A 17,447-nucleotide genomic window follows, 5' to 3' on the forward strand; every position below is an offset into this window, starting at 1 on the left:
TTCCATTTCTTTTATTCTACTGTTATTTGGGGAGGGGAAAGGACAGAGACTTCTCCACTCTGCTGTCTTAAAACAAGGTCATAGTTTTTTCTTTAAATCTTCCAGTAAAGCTGTTCTAGCTGACAAGAGCCTTCTTCAGAGTAATATTTAGGATTCGGCTGCTTGACTCTTTCCATTCGTCCTTTCGTTGCTCGGTGATTTTGCTTCTGATTGTTAGTTGTTTTCCTTGCGGACTGGGTTTCACTGTCTGTGGTTGGGTTTCCCAGATGGGTTAGCTGTGAACAAGCGGGGCATCACTGTGCTGTGAGGATTGTTTGTTTTGAGGGCACATCGTGGTATTGTATTTATTAAAAATATTATAGGGATCAATATTTCCATCTCAGTTCATTCCTCCCGGCTATATTGTACTTCTTTGTGCATTTATGAAGTTGCATATCTTATGAATTATTAAAACAAGCTTGAATACATCTTTTAAAAAGAATGGGGGTAACTTTTATTTGCCTGTCGTCCCATCCGGAAGCACTGGTTTCCTTTTATTATTGAATTCTTCTTAGTGTTGCTTTTCACGTTCCAAGGATCAAAGACATAGGGGAGAAGAAAAGTTCATGGTTCTGTACTTTGATGGGGAAAGGGGATAGTTATTTTAGTTTCTGTCATCAAGTACCAACAGTTATTTTCGAATGCACTGCAGCCCAAGAAAAGGAAACAAAACAAAAGACTACCTGCCAATGGATGAAAAAATAACAGCACGCACTGCCATGCAGTGCTTATAATTGTTTCAAATTTACAAATACAACAATGAAACACGTTTTGCATAATGAAATATTTATTTTTATCCTTCATGCTTGCAAGCTGCTCTTGATTCATCCTGTTTGCAAACTGCAGCAGCAACATTTCTTTAACATGAGCCAAATGCAGTTTCCAGCTGTTGACATTAATTCTTTCTTAGGTCCTGTTACAAACTGTCATCCAACAGCGAATCTCACTGTTTTTCTTTTTGCTCTTATATTTCCATTGACTTTTTTTCTTGTTCTTATTTTCACTCATGAATAAAAGTGTTTTTCAGTGATCCTTGGTGTTTGAGATAGGGTAGAATTAATAAAAGGAATTCTTGTCTTGGTATAACTTACTGTATCGTTCACCAGGTAGTTGATCAAAATTCTAATTTTGCATCCCTTTCATTGCATAATTAAAAAAAATTAAAAGTCACCTATAGGCACCAGAATAAAGAAAAGCTATACTACTATATATTTTAAAAATTGCTGTAGGGCTTCCCTGGCGGCACAGTGGTTAAGAATCTGCCTGCCAATGCAGGGGACGCGGGTTCGAGCCCTGGTCCGGGAAGATCCCACATGCCGCAGAGCAACTAAGCCTATGCGCCACAACTACTGAGCCTGCGCTCTAGAGCCCGCAAGCCGCAACTACTGAAGCCCACAGGCCTAGAGCCCATGCTCTGCAACAAGAGAAGCCACTGCAGTGAGACACCCTTGCACCCCAATGAAGAGTAGACCCCACTCGCCGCAACTAGAGAAAGCCTGTGCAGCAACGAAGACCCGACGCAGCCAAACATAAAATAAATAAATTAAAAAAAAAAATTTAATTGCTATAATATGAAAATCTTATTTTTCTCATGTAGATTTGAGTCAAGACCTGTGCAAAAGCAATTGTGCAAAACAAAACAAAACCCCCAAGGTTGTAAAATACTCTTCAGCTCTTTCCTTTGGGGATAACAGGTTCATATACACAGCAGGTAAGGTAGATTTTGTTCTCGGTGCCATATTCCCTTATCATGGATGTTATTTACACAACTGCTTATCCTTGAGATTTGGTGATTCTTCTGATAGTATAAAAACAGGTAGTAGGCATCATGGGGTAAATAATTGGTTAAAAAAATTTTTTTTCTGTATGTTAGAAGTTTTGTTTCAGTTGTCTAAAATTGCTTCCTTTGGGAAGAAATAATCCAAAAAGTTGATTATTGTTTTTATTTTAGATCAAAAAGTCTGATTTTGTCTAGAATTATAAGGGGGTAATGTGAGTAACCTAGTCTAGTTTCAGCTCATCTAGGTAGTTTTTTCTGCTCTCTCACCTCTGGGCTTCTGTCTGAAATGATTTCATTCCCTTCCCCTTTTTCCACATAGAGGACTCATACTTTGTAAATAGTAATAAAACATTAATATATTTTTTATTATTTGTGCTCTCATTTCCTGTGGTTTGCTCTCTTTTGTGCCCCAAGTGGAATTGGCCTTGTCCTCTCTGCCTGCTCCCATAGAGCTTTGCATTTACCCCAACTTAGGAATCATTTCACTGTATTACTGTGTTTACCTCTTATGCCTTATTGCCCAATGCTAGAAAACATAAATTAATGGGAGCCACAAATGTAAATTTAAATCTTTTTGTAGGCACATTAAAGAAGTAAAAAGAAACAGGAAAAGTTCATCATAATACTGTCTTACTTAACCCAGTGTATTCAGAGTATTATCATTTCAACATATAACCAACGTAAAAATTGTTAATGATAAATTTTATATTCTTTTTGTACGAAGTCTTCAAAATTCAGTGTTTCTTATACTGACAGCACATCTCAGTTGAGACCAGCTGCATTTCAGATGCTCAGTTCCACAGGTGGCCAGTTGCTGCCATATTGTATAGTGTAGTTCTAGACTGTGGTGTCCTTGAGAGTTGGAACCATGTGTGATTTTTGCTGTATTTCTGGCTACCTTTGGTGCTCATTCAGTCTGTGCTTACGAATGAATAAATGAATGAATGAATGAGTGAATAAAATATACTGGAGGGTTATTGTGTAGATTAATGTCGGAGCCCTAATAACATCAGTGCCTCCTGTCAAGAGAACTAAGGCACATTGACTAAAAAGAGGACCCAGAGTCTGGAAGGATCCTGCATTCCAGTCTATGGTAGGACAGCTGGGCGTGGGCTTTGAAGAGAGAAGTTGCCAGGGATTTCTTGCAGGAGACAGTGGGAGAGGAAAATAAGACAGTGGCCAGTCTCCATCCGTGGTATACTTTGCAGCTGCTATTCCGTGATCCAGAGCACTTGACAGCACCTTTCAGCTCTACTCGTAGGTTAAGCTGCTCCTACCACAGTATTGTAATCAAATTTGTAATCAAGTCCTGTGTGCAGCTTCAGTTTGCTGCTTAAACAGTAAATTGATATGTTGTATCAGTTGTATAAATTGATACAGCGTGGCTAGCAATTTGTTACAATGTAGTGAATCACTAATGTCCATATTCTGTGACCCAGCGCTTATCCATTTAGGTATATACAACTGAGAAATGTTTCATATGTGCGCAAGGAGGCATCTACATGATACTTGTGACGTTTTAAAAAATTAAAACCAAGCAAACCGCCTACCTGTCTAATCATAGGAGATCAAACAAATATTTTTGACACATTCATTAACTCTGTACAGGAATTAAATGAATCCAGTGAACTAGATTTGTATTTCCAAATGGAAAGCGGTCAGAAATATAATGTTGAGTGAGAAAAGCAAGTTTCTGAACGCCTATTGTTTCAAAATTAAAAATAACATATCACACAATATACACAATGTTATATATTTCTCATTGATGCATATGCATGCTATATAAGTTAAAAAAAAACCCCAAACCCCAAAAACTCTAAAGATAAATCCTATGTCCAGAATTGTGTGCACCACTAGTAAGGGGCCTGGGTACAGGTTGGGTCTTCAGAGAGAAATCTAGGGAATATAAACTTCTATAGTTTTTTTTTTTGGTAATACAAAGTGCTGAATTATAACAATTGGCAATTCTAGATGTAGGTCACAGAGGTGTTATCTTATTCTTTGTTCTTTGATGTATTTTAAATTGTTCTCAATTTCTTTCTTATGCATTCAAGGGATCTCTGGTTCTATATTCAATTTTTTTGAAAGTAAAAATTTAGGATTAAATATGCCAGGGATATTTTTCTTTATTGCTACACACTTCATATGAATTATTTCAATCCTTTGCTGAAAAAAGGATGCACAGGTGGAGAAATATCCTTTTGATGTATACAAGTACAAAAAAGCATTTTATAACTTTGTTCTACATTTCAGGCTAGAATTTTAATCCAGATCCCTACAGGGAAATACCTAATAAACTCAGTGCCCCACTGGACCTTTTGTACCCTTGTGAGTTAAGATAAAAAAGTATTTTTACTTGAGTCTTGGGGGTAACTAGGAGATTGTGAGTAATACTTAAGGGGAAGGAGGAAACGACTGCTTTAGACTTTTCAGGATACGGAAGCAACTGGGAAATGTCCAATTGAATAAATAAACATTCACTGTCATAGGGAGAAAGAACAATAGATGTTTTTTATATTAAGTTATTAATTTACTGACTCTCAGCTCCAAATCCGTGCTTCACCATCTGCTCTGTGATAATGAAGCTGAGCCTTTTAAGCATTTCTCCTTTGTAGTGAGTGTGATGTTAAGCTGTGTCAACAGAGGGCATGGGAGAGACATTTCTGGATGAAGGGGCTTCTCTTCCTGATTCCAGCATCTTCCCAGACCCTTGCAGGTGGCTTCATAGGGAATCCCAAGGCCAGCACCTCCCTGTGAATGGCGTCCCCTCCTCCACACTTCAGAAGGAGAATTTCCCACCATCGAGGCCTTTCCAGTGTTGTCTGCTTCCTAGATCTGGTCTTGCTCTATTCTTTACCTCACCACCTCCACCCGCTGTTACTCCAACCCCTGTTATTAATTTTCTCACATTCAAATTACTTTTCACATATTACTTTCTCTGTTTGAATTACTGCATGGTATCTCCTGATGGGAGCCTGATGGATACAGAAGGCAAACTGTGTTTCCTCCAGTATGCTAAGATCAATACAAATGACTTTGATATTTAAAAGACCTCTTAGGATCTCTTCAACCCTGTTCTTCATTTTCTTTTAGTAAGACATGAAGCTAGTTCTGTGAATGGGTCACTAGACGTGAACATCTCTGTGGCTCTTACCGGGTATTTTACTGCGTTGGAAAAGTGTGTGCATTATTGTTCCTGAGGAAGTTGATGTTTGAGGTTCTTACACTTTAAGCTCATGTTGTTTCATTGTTTATACGTCACTTTGCTTTATTGGGTCAACTCATATGCACAGTGGAGGATTTCTGGTGTAACAAAAATAATGTGCACTCTGTTACCAAGTGAATCCAGGTTCTAATTCTGACTTCACTGTTACAAAAATTCTAGTTCTAACTCCATAACACACAAGTGAAAAACTTATTTTCTAAATTAAGGTTCACACTCTGAAGCCCACAAGAAAATTTATGTAACTTGGGGAAAATAACTATGTGACTTTGAGCTCATTTCCTTGTCTGTAAATAGGAAATAAAATGCAAGCCTTTGAGTCGTTGTACGGTTAATTATGTGGTAGTAAAGCACCAATAGCAGTGTGTAAATGATCCCATTTGTCTGCTTCCTTGCCAGTATTTGATATAAAATCGCCATATTTTATTTCAGCCATTTTGATAAGGATGTAGTATTATCTTGTGGTTTTGAGTTTCTCTGATAACTAGTGTTTAATACTTTTCTTGTGCTTATTTGTCATCTCTATAGCCTCTGTTTTCCTTTTAAAAATTTCCTGAAAATAACATTTCTTGTAATTTTCTTACAAGTTTCTGGGGGAAAACAAAAACAGGAAAAAAAATGACCTGTTTCAGGTTTTTCTTTTGGTATTTGCCATAGCAATTGCATCTGAACTTTCAAATCTGGGTTTCTTTGCCAGAAGTTATTTCACATATTCAGAGTTACCCCAGGTCCTTTCTAATATTTTGGTTTCATGTTTCCTTTGATTTAGGAATAACCAAAACAAACAAACAAGGAAACCCAAACTCAAGCCCAAACAATAAAACTGCTCTGAACAACACTTACTAACATCACATCTATCCTATAAACTGTATTTCGTGTTTTAAGTTTTCATTAAACTTTTTTGATAATGCCTTTAATTTTTCACTACCGTTAGTATAAAATATTTCCACTATACAGAGACCCCTTGAGGCGAATCCAATGTGGAGAAAAGTGAGAGAAGAGCTGTTGAATCTTTACATGTCTCATTGTAAGGAGAATGGCAGGCCCATAGGGTTATGATATAAATGGGACAGTAAGATGTGAAGGATGATAGAGGGCCAAGAATAGCAAGAAATATTTTATGGAATGTGGCCAAGCATTGGACAAAACTACAGTAGAGGGAATAGTAAACAGTTGTAAACAGTACCTTTGTTTGTCAGTTGCTCAAGACAGGAAACTGAGGGTCATCTCTGATTCCTTTTGTACCATCCTCCACATCCAAGTCTCTCAGCCGATCCAGTCACTTTCAACTCCCAATATATGTTGAAGTTCATCCAAGTTTCTCTGCCTTAGGTGCTGCAACTCTAGTCTAAGCCACCTTCTCCCCTGGTCACTGCAGGTCTCCTAACTAATGTCATTAATTACACTCTTGTCTCCCTCTAATCTGTTCTCAATGTAAAAGGAAGGAAGTTTTTTAACACAGAGGTCAGAGTAGAACACTCTGAAACTTAAAACCCGTCATGGCTTCATTTTATACTTGAGCTCGGTTCTGTACCATGGCCTGCTTAATATGGTTCTTGACTGCCTCTCAGTTTTATCTCTTAAAGCTATTCCCTTATCTAACTAAACTGCAAAGCAACTGGCTTTCTTTTAATTATTTAAAAAAAAAAGCTTTTTCATGCCCTGATAAGTCATGTTTTAAAGAGTAAGGTTAATTCACCTCTAAGAATGTCCCCAGATAAAACTTACAAACTAAGAAATGTGGTAGTAAGGCATTTATTCATCCCCTTGAAGCTCTTTAAGTGTGCTTTGTTCCACCTGGTTATAACTCTTGGCCTAAAGAAGCCTTAGTATGAATTGTTGGTAATTATCTCTTGCTTTTAACAGGAATCCAGTGATGATTATTCTTTTCATCTGTTTCTAGAAATATTATCTCTAATTCCTCTCCCCTTATTCTTACTAATAGCTGTCAAACAGTCCTCCCCCAAAACTATTTTTTTTCCTAACCAGGAAGAAGAATTAGCTTGACTCTGCTAAGTTAGAAAAGGAGTGTAGTTAATTATACAATTATAATATGTGAAATTCTTACATTAGTTGGTAGTAAAAATATGTAATTTTTTCTGTTTCTAGTTTTTCTGTATTAAGCCCCAGTTGCTGAAATTATCCTATCATTACTATTTAGATTTAATGATTATTGTTTAAAAGAATAGGTTTGTTTGCTAGAAACTCTCAGTAAATTGCGTTAAAATATTTTGTCAAAGGTACTTGGAAAGGTACAGATATGAGCCGATTAGGTATTTTTTTCTTCTATCTCTACAAAATAACATAAATGTATCACTTGTGTAACAAATATCTGATTTTAACACATTTTCACTATTGATAGATGCAAAAATAAATCTATTGAAATATGTCTTGCCTATAAGTTCTGAGATCTGATACCACTGATCCATAAAAAAAAAAAAAAGGAGGGCTTCCCTGGTGGCGCAGTGGTTGAGAGTCCGCCTGCCGATGCAGGGGACACGGGTTCGTGCCCCGGTCCGGGATCCCACATGCCGCGGAGCGGCTGGGCCCGTGAGCCATGGCCGCTGAGCCAGCGCGTCCGGAGCCTGTGCTCTGCAACGGGAGAGGCCACAACAGTGAGAGGCCCGCGGACCGCAAAAAAAAAAAAAAGGAGAAGTGAAGGAATTCTGGTGCTGAATGAGCAGGCAGAGGAGGTCAGTTGGTTCCATGGCTTCTGCCTTCTTCCATTACGTAATCAACAAAGTGAGTTTTGTTTAAAAGCTCTTACTTTTGCCAAGCGAACCAGCCACTGTCATTGCTCTTTTCTTCTATTCCAGCTCTTCTTGGTAGTTCTGGGCATTTAATTATTTTTGCTCATTCATAGACATCTGCCACATCTTATTTTGTCACTGCTGCTTTACCAGTGTTTTTACATTATGAAATGAATTGAGCTAATAATAGAAGTTGTCATTTTTCATGTTCCCTGTCTATGGTGGTATCTTTAATGCTGTTTTCTCATCTGTCCTGGGAGATGATGTGAGCTATCAGCACACAGTCGGAAAGACCTGACTTTGACTGTTGTCACTAGTGGCAATAATTTAGTTATAGGGTCTCAAAATGAGTAGGAGGCACAAATAGAGAGGGTGTGGGATCGTGCTGGAAGATTACGTGGAATATCATAGATATTAATACATGTACAGATGGTAGGAGAGATCTTATTGAGAATTCAAAAAGTCTAAGAGGATAAGATGGTAGGTTTGCATCTGGGATAGATTGGAAGGCAATTTATTTATTTATACACATTTATTGGAGTATAATTGCTTCACAATGCTGTGTTAGGTTCTGTTGTACAACAGAGTGAAGCAGCCATATGCATACATATGTCCCCATATCTCCTCCCTCTTGTGTCTCCCTCCCACCCTCCCTATCCCACCCCTCTAGGTGGTCAAAAAGCACCGAGCTGATCTCCCTGTGCTATGCAGCTGCTTCCCACAAGCTATCTATTTTACATTTGGTAGTGTATATATGTCAATGCTTCTCTCACTTTGCCCCAGCGTGCCCTTCCCCCTGACCTCCGTGTCCTCAAGTCCATTCTCTATGCCTGCATCTTTATTCCTGCCCTACCACTAGGTTCGTCAGTACCATTTTTTTTAGATTCCATATATATGTGTTAGCATACGGCATTTGTTTTTCTCTTTCTGACTTACTTCACTCTGTACAACAGACTCTAGGTCCATCCACCTCACTACAAATAACTCAATTTTGTTCCTTCTAAGGCTGAGTAATATTCCGTTGATATATATGTATATAAGAAGACACATCTTCTTTAACCATTCATCTGTCGATGGACATTTAGGTTGCTTCCATGTCCTGGCTATTGTAAATAGTGCTGCAGGTGAGCATTGTGGTACATGTCTCTTTTTGAATTACGGTTTTCTCCGGGTATATGCCCAGTAGTGGGATTGGTGGGTCATATGGTAGTTCTGTTTTTAGTTTTTTAAGGAACCTCCGTACTGTTTTCCATAGTGGCTGTATCAATTTACATTTCCACCAACAGTGCAGGAGGGTTCCCTTTTGTCCAGACCCTCTCCAGCATTTATCGTTTGTAGATTTTTTGATGATGGCCATTCTGACTGGTGTGAGGTGATACCTCATTTCAGTTTTGATTTGCATTTCTGTAATGATTAGTGATGTTGAGCATCTTTTCACGCACCTCTTGGCCATCTGTATGTCCCCTTTGGTGAAATGTCTATTTAGGTCTTCCGCCCATTTTTTGATTGGGTTGTTTGTTTTTTTTATATTGAGCTACATGAGCTGTTTGTATATTTTGGAGATTAATCCATTGTCCGTTGATTTGTTTGCAAATATTTTCTCCCATACTGAGGGTTGTCTTTTCGTCTTGTTTTGATTTCCTTTGCTTTGCAAAAGCTTTGAAGTTTAATTAGGTCCCATTTGTTTATTTTTGTTTTAATTTTCATTACTCTAGGAGGTGGGTCAGAAAAGATCTTGCTGTGGTTTATGTCAAAGACTGTTTTTCCTATGTTTTCCTCTACGTTTTATAGTGTCTGGTCTTACATTTAGGTCTTTAATCCATTTGGAGTTTATTTTTGTGTATGCTGGTAGGTGGTGGTCTATGGAAGGCAATTTAGCTGGGACATAAGTTGCTTTGTTAATTCACCTGACATTGGTAGCTAGGAGGAATGTAATTTCTGGGTGATAGTCTTGCTTTTAAATTGGAATTTTTGAGAATAGCGATGAGCAGTCTGCCTTACAGCTGGATATGGTGGGACTCTGGGCAGCCTGCTGAGGTGTAAGTGGTCCTCCGGTTTGGGCATTGGGAGTGATTTTTGCTGAGTAGGGGATATTTGCCATTGTCTGTGGATAGTTTTGGTTGTCACATCTCAGGTATGACTGGCATCTAGTGGGTAAGGCCAAGGACACTGCTGAACATCCTACAATGTACTGGACGACCCCTTACAGCAAAGGCCCAGATTGTGAATAGTAGCAAGGTTGAGCAACCCTGTATTTATAACCAACACCAACAAAGGTCTGTTATATGTTTCCTTATTCCCTGTGGATTGAGTAGGCATATTTGCCATCTTGTCCCTAAAGAATGGCCAGTCTTTAGTAGAAATTTAATGATTGAGAATGCACTCAGCCCTAATTATTCCTAACAGCTCACATCAGGACAAACTTGCATGTGCTATAGCTTAATTTACAAGACCCTGTTTTTCTGCGCTGCTTCCCTCTTGGCAGTTGTTACACATGATGAGCATTACTCATCTTTAAGAAAATTTTCCCCATGCCATTTTAGGATAGACAGGCAGTTTGATGTTTGGTTGTTTTTAAGATTTCTTAGTAATGAGGTATTTAGTGTCACTAAGTGTTAAGGTGGTACCTGATTGTAGACTTCATAAAGAGCATCAAAGATGACTAAATGTCACACTTTATCTCCATAGCACATAACTAGGAGAGGAGGAGGTGGAAGGTGGTAGAGAGAAGGGGTAATAGAATTTACACAGCAGCATATACCTAAAGGTAATAAAAATTTTTCGTTACATGGTGTGAACTAGCCCACTGGGGCTAGCACGGCACTGTGCATGTAGATGCTCAATATAAATACCATTTGCTTTTTATCTGAAATAAGGATAATTCTGTGTTACTGACTTAACTAAAATTTAAAGAGTATTCCACTCACGGTTTGTGGGATGTTACAAATAATGTGAGCTCTCTTAATAATTGCACATAAGTATACTGTAAATTAAACCTTTCGTCTAAAACTCTGAAAGAGTTATCTAAACAGCAATTAATTATGCATCTTGATACTCCTGTGAGCAAAGTAAATTGTTGCTCTCTCTTTCAGAGAGCACATATTTCCACGAAAGGCTTTGAATGAAAGTTTTCCCCCATGAAATAACATCCCCATAGAGAAAGCATGCTAATCCGTCTGTTAACCATGTCCACGGACTGACTAATTTGGATCATAATCAAGGCTTTGCAGGTGAGAGTGTATACACATAATAAGCCAACTACCTACAAAAATATATACCTCCTTTTAAGGCCTTGATGCAGCACAGACTTGAGACATAATAAGGTAGTATTCTCCAACCAAGAGGAGGATTCTGTGTCTTTGAAGTAGAAATTAATATTTGGATTAGTTAAGGCTCCTTCAGTTTCAAATGACAGAGAACCCAACTCAAACTGGCCTGAGCCAAAGAAGGGCACTTGTTAGCGCATGTATAGGGTTGGCCAAAAAGTTCGTTCGGGTTTTCGTAACATCTTATGGAAAAACCCGAACGAACTTTTTGGCCAACCCAATAATTAAAAAGGCTATTGCTAGGACTATGGGGACTCAAACAGTACTCTTGTCTCCTAGTTTTACCTTCCTGTATTGGCTCCATGCTCTGGGCTATTATGATAGCCCATCATAGATCCAAGCTTACAGTCTCTCAGGTGGCAGGACAGCAGAAAAGGGAACCTGGGAAAGTCTCCCTAGGTTTCATTACCTTTGATTGGATCACATCTCTGTCTCTGAATCAGTGCCCCCAGGCAGGAGATGTAACAGCATGAACTGAGCCATGTGCCAAATCTGAATTTGGGTGTAGATTTAACGCCACTTATGGGCTGCGAGTGCAAGAGCGGTGTTCCCTTGAAGAAAATTAGTTATGCAAAAAATAAAGCTTTGTCCTAACCCTGTCCTCTTCGGAAGGAGTATCACTGTAACCATTTCTTGTGCTTAAAATTGTATAAATGTAAAAATCAATATCTTTATTACTGTATATATAGTTAATAGTATCTTAGATGTATTTTTCCCTTGTTTTTATCGTTGACCAATATATTTAACACTCCCCACACGTGAAGGGGTCTCCAAGGAAGATCCTGTAACTTCTCTTTTAAATCACAGAAATATCCTAAACAGACATTCTGTTTTTTATGAAGAATTTAAGAAATACTAAAAGTGAACACCTAAATGTGTTTAAGGATAATAGTTCATTAAAGGAAACCTTCCATGAATCCTTATATAAAATATATTTCTTATTAGGCTTCATGATATGGTTGAAGTTTTAACATGGCAGAGAATACTTACAGGTCAGTGTTTTTAAGCAAGGGATATTTCTAGAAGAATTAATTGATTTAGACCTTCTTGTCTGCCGTAAGTATAAAATACGAAGTACGGCTTTATATTAGCATTGTCCCTAGTGATTAAAATTGGTTAAAAACACTTATCTTCACTGAAAAATGGATTAAAGACTTAAATGTAAGACCTGAAAGTGTAAAACTCCTAGAAGGAAACGGGAAAAGCTCCTGGACACTGGTCTTGGCAATGATTGCGTAGACCTGATGTCAAAAAACAAACAAAGCAAAATTAGATAAATAGGGCCATATCAAACTAAAAAGCTTCTGGACAGCAGAGGAAATGAGCAGGAGTGAAAAGGCAATCTACAGAATGGGAGAAAATATTTGCAAGCCTTATATATAATAGGGGATTAATTTCCCAAAATGTAAGTATCTCCAACAACTCAGTATCCAGAAAAAAAATCAAATAACCCAATTAAAAATTGGATAAGGAACTGAATAGACATTTCTTCAAAGAAGACCTGCAAATGGCCAACAGGTATATGAAAAGATGCTCAACGTTACTAATCATTAGGGAAATGCAAATCAAAACCATAATGAGATACCTCTTCAAACCTCTTAGTTTGGCTATTATCAAAAAAAAAAAAAAAAAGACAGCAGGTATTCGTGAGGAGGTGGAGAAACTCAAACCTTACTTTGCTGTTGGTAGGAATGCAAAACAGTGCAGCCGCTATGAGAAAGAGAATAAAAAGTTAAAATAGAGTTACCATATGACCCAGCAATCCCACTTCTGGCTGTTTATTCAAAAGAATTGAAGTTAGATGCTTAAAGATATAGCTGCACTTCCTGTTCACTGCAGCACTGTTCAAGATAACCAAGATCTGGAAATAACCTAAATGTCCATTGATGGATGAATGGAAACAGCAAATACACAAGTAATGGAATATACAGATAATGGAATATTATTCAGCCTTAAAAAGGAAGGAGATCTAGCAACATGCAACAACATGGGAGAAACTGAAGGACATTATACAATATGAAAGAAGCCAGTCCCAGAAAAACAGATTACTTCATGATTCCCCTTATATGTGAAATTTAAAACAGTTAAACTCAGGGAAGCAGAGGATAGAACAGTGGTGGCCATGGGCTCGGGGCAGGGGCAGATGGGGAGTTACTGTTCAACAGAAGTCAAGTTTCAGTTACGCAAGATGATTAAGTTCTAGAGATCTGCTGTGCAATGTTGTGCCTGTAGTTAATGATACTGTATTATTCACTTAAATTTTAACAGGGTAGATCTCATGTTACGTGTTCTTACTGCAATAAAAATAAAACAAAAGACAAACCACTTAACCTCTGTAATGCCTGATAGTGAACTTTCTGATATCCGAGTAGTTGTGTCTGCCCTCACATGTTTAATAAGTGATTATCACTTCTTAATAAAGAATGTGATGTGTACTTGTTGGTAGACTATTTCTGAGGCTAGTCCAGAAGGTACCCCCCCGCTTTTTTTTTCCAGCCACACTAGCTCATATGGGTAGAAGAATAGAAGTTGGGAATTATGTGGTTTACTGTTGTTTCTAAAGCAGGGAGAGAATCCTGGCTTAAACCAGTAATAGCGATAGACTAGATTGATTTCAGGTACGCAAAGACTGATTATATCTTTGGAGTACTAGGGAAGAAGGACCTGTGTTAGGAGTAAACAGGATCCGGCTAACTGGAGGTGTTTAGCTGTCCAGGAATTCTGTAAGACATCTTCTACATAAGATTCTGGATCTTTGCTTTCCTCCAGATTAATGTAGGCACCTTCAACTCAATCCTGACCAAGTCTGTCAAAATATTTGATTTCTTCTCCTAATAATGGGATTGGATCTGAAATTATTCTTGTTACCTTATGTGTATTTTCCTTTTTAGTTATTATTACTGGTTTTAAAATTATAATTACAATATAATTCATATTTCTTGTAAAAATATTTTTAGCAGCACAGTGTTTAATGTAAGAGTGAAAAAGTATCTTCCATGATCCCATGCCTATTCCTTATGAATAATCAAGGTTAAAGAGTTCATTGTGTGCAACACAGAAGTGGTCTTGGATTAGCAAACTAAGAAGACATGATAGGCTTTACGCAACAGTAAGTTTACTTAGCTTTAAGGAAGAGTTTCAAGACAGGTAATAAATAATGATTGTTAACAAAAATAGTGAACGTCTAGTTACTTCCCAGGAGCGACTTTCAAACATTCTGGTCACTCCCTGTTTGGTATGCTTCTGACCAGGAAGACATTGATTCTTGGGTCTCTTGAGCTGTTGTGCCTTGCTGTTTTTATGAGCTTCCTCAGGGTGTAGGTCTAGTGTCCTTTCTCCAGTGTGGGTGCATCTTATTAATGCTGATCACTGATTACTTGGATAAGCATTCTTGACATAGTAACCTTGGTACAATTCTTAGTTTTATTGAATTAGGCATATTTCTATATATTCTCTGAGTTGCTGTTGCAAGGAAGATTTGACCTAAAGTTTTAAATAACATATCTTATAAGAGATAACATATAAATACATAATAAGAACTACTTTTTTTTTTTAATGGTTCCTTACAAGGGCCTTGATATATTTTACCAATATTTAAGTGATGACCATTCAAGTTTGCTAACAGCTTTTTCAGGATTACATATGATATCACAGTGACTATCCTTGTACATACGCCCTTGTGAATTTGGGCAAGTTTTATAGAGGCTACATAGCATTTCTGGATCAAAGGACATACACATTGAAATTTTTATAAATCTGCCAAACTGTCTCTCAAAATTATAATTTTATCAACTGCATGTAAGAGAATATGTTTCCCCATGTTACTTCCTTCTGGTTTTATCTTTGTTGTCTCTCTCCAGTTCCTGAAAAATTTTGTGAGCTTGGTAAAATATATATAATACTCTATTTTGCATTGGAATCAGCACACTTGGGATTAGATCAGTCATAGTACTAATAAGTGGCTGATCCAGATTGGAATCAAAATCCTTTATGTCTAGTGTTCTTTCAGTTGACTGACACTGAAAAATGTTTCTTTGATTTTACTTTATTTTTTCTTACATGTTAATACTTGGAACCAGTATCATAGTCTACTTTTCAGAAAGTCAAATCATTTCTGTCCAGCTTTATTCAACAGAAATTAATGAACTAACCAATTAACCTGATTGTGAGTGGAGCTCTTCATTATTTGTCAGTAACAGTAACTTATGCCAGGTTAAAAAAAAATTAGTTTCAGATGTATTTAGTATGCTTATTGGTAGTACCAATATATAAAGTTGACGTAGAGATTTTAATGTATCTTAGTCTTCAGCTGTTTATCAGCCTGATGCATAGTAAATAACTATTCAACCATTGAAACTGTAGTATTTGATAAATCTGCAAAAATTTTGCTGTATGAGCCAATGACATTTTTACATTAAAGATAACTCATGCAGTAACTTCTTTTCATTAAAGCGTGGGACAATTTAAATGATGATGGAGTGAACATATTTTTGAGGCTGATTCGTGATTTATCAAACCTATCTTATTTGAGAGTGTCCTCTACTACTGATTTTTTTAGCTGGTCACTTTCATTAATAGTCATTTGTTTACTCAGCTTTCAAATTGCTACCAATGAATTCATGCCAACATTATGTAATACATGCTTGAAATTTTGTTTTCCAAATGCAATTTTATTTAAGTACATGGAAAATATTTCATTAATAAGATTTAAAAGTGGTAGAGTATATCTTTTTTGTTAAGCTTTATTGACAACAAAACAAAATAGTTTTAGGGATAGACTGGAGCTTGTGTTTTCTTTCAGATGGGTGGCACCACAATCCCAGCTTCTAGGTAATAAAAGAGTGGTCCACAGATTTCATCACGGCTATTTTAACTCTTTTAGCCATTTAAAACAGGAATAGATGTGGACAAATTTACTTCCTAAGACTTAGGTATTTCTCTTTTATTAAACTGCTCTAAAAATACCAGTTTAAGTCTGGGTGTGAGAAATGACAGGCAGGAGAAAACAATTTTGGATTATCAAAGTAACACTGATTTTAGCTGAACTAGAGTTAATAATACACAGTATTACAGATTTGTCCACTGAAATTAATGTCTCCTGTCCCAGTCCTCCCATCATGTTTCATTGCTTCTGTCATAGCCCTCATCAATGTCTACAGTGCAATGTATATATGTGCTTCTCTTTCTCCTTTTTCCACAATAGTGTGAGTCTGGAGAACTAGTTCTTTCTGTTATTCATCTTTCTATTCTGTTTAGGGCCTGCCACGTGATAGGTATAAATGTTGAATTCAACTGATATTTGTAAAATAATATAGTGCGAAAACATGACAAGTCATTCTATGATAATCCTTTGCCACTACCTCTAGATTTTCATTTTACTAAAGTGAATCAATTTTACATAAAAAGATCTTACATAAAAAGATACAACAGACTTGTTAATTTTGTTTACAGAGAAATGTTTTATATACTCTGAGGGTAATTACAGTTTACCATCTATTTCTTTTTTTTTTGCGGTACACGGGCCTCTCACTGTTGTGGCCTCTCCCGTTGCGGAGCACAGGCTCCGGACACGCAGGCCCAGCGGCCATGGCTCACGGGCCCAGCCGCTCCGCGGCATGTGGGATCTTCCCGGACCGGGGCGTGAACCCATGTCCCCTGCATCAGCAGGCGGACTCTCAACCACTGCGCCACCAGGGAAGCCCCCATCTGTTTCTATTTATCAGTCTTTTCCATCTCCCTATTCATTTGTTCTACAGCATCTTTTGTATGTGAGATTATCTCTCCATTTAGCTTTTAGTTTTTGGTATTTAGGAAATATGCAGAATATTTTGTGATCTTCTGCAGGTTATGTTTGTGGTATAATTTGAATTTGGGTCCCTTTCCTTAAAGGGAAATACGTGTTGTCAGTAATGGGTAAAATGAGATGTCCCTCTTAGATATCTTGTAAAAACTCTTATTTTTGTTTTGCACTTTTTAAGGACCTTAGGCTTTTCTTTTCTAGAAAAACAATGCTTTTTAGACTTTATTTTCATTCTAACAGGAATGGAGAAAGAGGACTAATGAATGCTTTAGTCTGTTGAATGCTTACTATGTTCCAGTATTGTGATGAGCACTATTATAATTATTAAGTCATTAATTGCTTAATACCTCTGTCAAAGGTGATACTATTACCATTTACAGTTGAAGAAGCTGAAGCAAAAAAGGGATTTCTTTTTTTTTTCCCACTTGGCCTCTGTTTTATTTCTGATATAATATAGGACAGAAAACTATTTCCCGTATATCATTGATTAGTGGAAAATTCTTTGGGACCTTTACTCATGCCAGTACGG

General features: G+C 37.3%; 1 protein-coding gene across 4 annotated transcripts in view; it reads left to right on the forward strand.

Moving 5' to 3' along the window:
• Nucleotides 1-17,447, forward strand: part of TPK1 (thiamin pyrophosphokinase 1) — a 337,285-nt gene that overhangs the window by 96,993 nt on the left and 222,845 nt on the right. The window lies entirely within an intron of this gene.

This window comes from Delphinapterus leucas, chromosome 9, assembly GCF_059928025.1.
Source record: "Delphinapterus leucas isolate spDelLeu-1000000601 "Yukka" chromosome 9, BTC_Dleu_Yukka2, whole genome shotgun sequence".
NCBI classification, from domain to species: Eukaryota; Metazoa; Chordata; class Mammalia; order Artiodactyla; family Monodontidae; genus Delphinapterus; species Delphinapterus leucas.